The following is a 5,000-nucleotide window of genomic DNA, read 5'->3' on the forward strand; positions in this document are numbered from 1 at the left end:
GGAAACCCTGATGGAGGTCCGTAGCGATTCTGACGTGCAAATCGATCGTCGGAGCTGGGTATAGGGGCGAAAGACTAATCGAACCATCTAGTAGCTGGTTCCCTCCGAAGTTTCCCTCAGGATAGCTGGTGCTCGTACGAGTCTCATCCGGTAAAGCGAATGATTAGAGGCCTTGGGGCCGAAACGACCTCAACCTATTCTCAAACTTTAAATGGGTGAGATCTCCGGCTTGCTTGATATGCTGAAGCCGCGAGCAAACGACTCGGATCGGAGTGCCAAGTGGGCCACTTTTGGTAAGCAGAACTGGCGCTGTGGGATGAACCAAACGCCGAGTTAAGGCGCCCGAATCGACGCTCATGGGAAACCATGAAAGGCGTTGGTTGCTTAAGACAGCAGGACGGTGGCCATGGAAGTCGGAATCCGCTAAGGAGTGTGTAACAACTCACCTGCCGAAGCAACTAGCCCTGAAAATGGATGGCGCTGAAGCGTCGTGCCTATACTCGGCCGTCAGTCTGGCAGTCATGGCCGGTCCTTGCGGCCGGCCGCGAAGCCCTGACGAGTAGGAGGGTCGCGGCGGTGGGCGCAGAAGGGTCTGGGCGTGAGCCTGCCTGGAGCCGCCGTCGGTGCAGATCTTGGTGGTAGTAGCAAATACTCCAGCGAGGCCCTGGAGGGCTGACGCGGAGAAGGGTTTCGTGTGAACAGCCGTTGCACACGAGTCAGTCGATCCTAAGCCCTAGGAGAAATCCGATGTTGATGGGGGCCGTCATAGCATGATGCACTTTGTGCTGGCCCCCGTTGGGCGAAAGGGAATCCGGTTCCTATTCCGGAACCCGGCAGCGGAACCGATACAAGTCGGGCCCCTCTTTTAGAGATGCTCGTCGGGGTAACCCAAAAGGACCCGGAGACGCCGTCGGGAGATCGGGGAAGAGTTTTCTTTTCTGCATGAGCGTTCGAGTTCCCTGGAATCCTCTAGCAGGGAGATAGGGTTTGGAACGCGAAGAGCACCGCAGTTGCGGCGGTGTCCCGATCTTCCCCTCGGACCTTGAAAATCCGGGAGAGGGCCACGTGGAGGTGTCGCGCCGGTTCGTACCCATATCCGCAGCAGGTCTCCAAGGTGAAGAGCCTCTAGTCGATAGAATAATGTAGGTAAGGGAAGTCGGCAAATTGGATCCGTAACTTCGGGATAAGGATTGGCTCTGAGGATCGGGGCGTGTCGGGCTTGGTCGGGAAGTGGGTCAGCGCTAACGTGCCGGGCCTGGGCGAGGTGAGTGCCGTAGGGGTGCCGGTAAGTGCGGGCGTTTAGCGCGGGCGTGGTCTGCTCTCGCCGTTGGTCGGCCTCGTGCTGGCCGGCGGTGCAGGATGCGCGCGCCTGCGCGGCGTTCGCGCCCCGGTGCTTCAACCTGCGTGCAGGATCCGAGCTCGGTCCCGTGCCTTGGCCTCCCACGGATCTTCCTTGCTGCGAGGCCGCGTCCGCCTTAGCGTGCTCCTCCGGGGGCGCGCGGGTGCGCGGATTCTCTTCGGCCGCCATTCAACGATCAACTCAGAACTGGCACGGACTGGGGGAATCCGACTGTCTAATTAAAACAAAGCATTGCGATGGCCCTAGCGGGTGTTGACGCAATGTGATTTCTGCCCAGTGCTCTGAATGTCAACGTGAAGAAATTCAAGCAAGCGCGGGTAAACGGCGGGAGTAACTATGACTCTCTTAAGGTAGCCAAATGCCTCGTCATCTAATTAGTGACGCGCATGAATGGATTAACGAGATTCCCGCTGTCCCTATCTACTAGCTGCGGCTGTCTCATGCTGTGTGCCCCGATTTTTGTGGGCTCGCGGTTGGAAATAGGCAGCGGGGGAAGGATGCGTCTCGAACATCTTAGCCTCTCCTTCCCAAGTGCCCCTGCCCGCCTTCTCGCGGTGCAGCTGTTAAGCCTTCGGGCGACCAAAGGGCAGGGGTGCGACGGCGTGCTGAACATCTTGTACGCCGGTTCCGGATGCTGCATTTGTCGCGGCGGGATCCTGGCCCAAGTCGGCGAAGGTCACCCGCCTTGCCCCTGGAATTCCGGGGCATGATCCGCCAAGCCGGGGCGTGGTGACACGTCCCCGGTCAGGTTAGATGGGTCCAGACCCCCGAAAGTCTGGGGGACCGGCCCGGCACCTGAGTAGGACCGGGTCTTTAGCCTTCTGGTGGGAACTCGGCCTAGTAGGGGGCGAAGGACGGAGGGTGAATCCGCTCTCCCGGAATGTGGGTGGCATTCGCCGGTAAGGGAGCGGGAGAAAACTTCGATGATGCAGCATTCGAAGAGGACTAGTGCGCTGTTCCCACGGCGCGCTAAACCTAGCAGCTCAGTTGTTGAAAGCTCTTGGTCAAGGGGCGGGACCGGTGAGCGAGCTGCACTTAGCCTCCCCCCATGCCAGAGAGGCCGGTCCGGGGAAAGAGACGGGCCTTCATTTTTTCACTCTTCATCTGTCAATATGGCCGAACTAGTGGAGAGTGATCATGCGCTCGAGGTCGAATCAGTTCGCGACGAAGATTTTTCTGTAGCCGAGCGTCATGCTCGTTTTTTGACTTTACTAGATTCCAGTGTGAAGAACGGAAAGATCAGTAACGTGGCGATTAATAATATTCGGGATTGTGTTGCCAGGTGGGCGATGGCCCATTCCCAATTAGAAGGTAGACTGATTGAATTACAGAAAGAAAACGAACGTCTTAGGAATCAGCCACCAGTTGTAAAATCATATGCCGCGGTTGCGAGTACCCCTGTGGTTAAGGCACCGACGGCAAAAGAAACCATTCAAGAAAACATTAAGAAAAGTGTACCAACCGTGTTCATTAAGCCGAAAGACGGGGAGGACATCCGGGCAGTTAAGACCGCATTTGAAAAATGCATTGATCCAAAACGGGACAAAATAAAGATAAACACTGTAAGAACCGCGAAAAATGTTCTGATTGTGGAGACGGCAACTCCGGAGGACAGCCTGCGGATCATGACAAATTCTCAGCTGGCTGCCAAGGTCAAGTGCGAACCGCCACGGAGGCGAAGGCCTTTGATGTGCCTTTATGATGTTCCATCATATATGAATGCCGACAGCTTGATGGATGCAATATATGTACAGAATTTTGACGCGACAATGACGAGGGAAGAGTTTGATACCCAGTTTAGATTAAGATTTAAAGTTGGACCTAGAGAAAAAGTTACAGTGCATCACGTAGTGGAGGTCTCACCTGAATTATGGAAACCTCTCACTAGAATAGGCAGACTATATGTCGGTTATTCGGCATTAAACATAAAGGACTATTTGGCGGTGCCGCGGTGCACCAAATGTCAAGATCTAAATCACACAAACAAGTACTGTCACGAAGAACATGCCTTGTGTGCCCACTGTGGGCAGGCGGGTCATGAAAGAAGGGCCTGCCCTAACAAGGACAAAGCCCCCGTTTGTATACCGTGCAAAAAGAGGGGGAGAAAGTGTGGTGGACCGAAAGACTGCCCCACCTACCGGATGTTCCTCGATAGAATAATACAAAGGACTGACTATGGCGACCCTTAAGGCGCCGAAAAAGAAATCACCAAGTAAAATGAAAAGGGACGCGGAACGGGGTAAGCTAATAAGTAAAGCTTTGTCCACAGGTTCGCTGTACAACCCGGAAGAGGTGCGGGACATCACTGGAGGATCGATGGTTGACGTCGGCATCCAGACGGATGTCGACTTGGAGACAGCAGTCGGTCGGCTAACTAGTCGACTGTCGAGTACCAAGTTGAAGGAGCCTGTGAAGCAAGATTTGCGGATATCGAACCAAGAAGATGTGAGCAAAGTCCCTACTGAAGATACTAGTGGTGGTGGTGGTAGTAGTTGTTTAGATGAGGATACTGTAAATAATGTAAAGTTGAATACTGTAAATAATGTAAAGTTGAATGGTGAAGGTACTTCTTACAATGCAGTTGGTCCAGGAGGGGTGTATGATGACTTTGAACGCAAGTTGCGTCTAAACAGGCTCGAGGAGCCGGTATTGTTAACAACTGCACTGAGGCAGCTTGTGAGGACAGGACATAGTAATGGTAAAGATATCACGTATCCAGCCTTGGAGGACGTGGATTGCATAAGTTTGCATGCGGCAAATCTTCCGTCGCAACCGGATGATTTAAAGGAGTTGGTGCAGCAGGTGTTTGCCCGGCGTGGCCGTAAATTTGATCTCGAGAAAATATACAAAGACATGGTAAAGATGTACGGTAGAAATGTGGTAGACCTTTCGAAGCCATGGCCCGCCAGCCGCCTGCATGTTTTTTATCCCCCTGGTTGATGGGGTGTTTTAAAGTACTGCAAATTAATGCAATGCGTAGCCATTTGGTTACGCAAGAGCTTAGAAAAATCGCGGAAGACGATTTACTAGATATATTAGTAATTCAAGAACCTGCCTCCTGTGCTGGTCGGATTCCTGGATTTCCTGCAACCGCGCAAGTGGTGTTCTCTGGGGAGAATCCCATGAGCGCGGTTGTTGTTTTGAACAAATGTATTAAAACAACTGTGCTTACACAATTCTGTAATGATCATGTAATTGTGGTCCAACTTAATTTGATGTCGCATCTGATATTCCTTGTTAATGTATACTGCCAATTCAGACAACACATTATTGGATTTCTTAATCAGTTGGACTGGATTTTAAGAAGGTTGCAGGGAAAGCCGGTTATTGTGTGTATGGACGCTAATGCAAAGTCCCCATTGTGGTTTAGTGTTGAGCAGGATGAGCGGGGAGCTGAGCTGGAAAATCTTATAATGCAGATGCAGCTTGACGTTATAAATCAACCTGGCAACCCGCCTACCTATTCAGGAAGAGCGGGTGCTGTTTCTAACATAGATGTTACGCTTGCAACTCAAAGCGCAGCACCACATGTCAGAAATTGGAGAGTTGTGAGTAATCTCACAATCAGTGATCATAATTGTATATTTTTTGATTACTATAAGGAGACTGAAGAAGATCCTGGGGACTGGGTGGAGAGATA

At 52.2% G+C, this 5,000-nt stretch overlaps 1 pseudogene; it reads left to right on the plus strand.

Moving 5' to 3' along the window:
• LOC126436687 (large subunit ribosomal RNA) overlaps nt 1–1,823 on the plus strand; it is a 2,997-nt pseudogene extending 1,174 nt beyond the window's left edge.
• Nucleotides 1,824–5,000: the final 3,177 nt, after the last annotated feature.

The sequence above is a fragment of the Schistocerca serialis genome, unplaced genomic scaffold, assembly GCF_023864345.2.
Source record: "Schistocerca serialis cubense isolate TAMUIC-IGC-003099 unplaced genomic scaffold, iqSchSeri2.2 HiC_scaffold_1242, whole genome shotgun sequence".
Classification (NCBI taxonomy): domain Eukaryota; kingdom Metazoa; phylum Arthropoda; class Insecta; order Orthoptera; family Acrididae; genus Schistocerca; species Schistocerca serialis.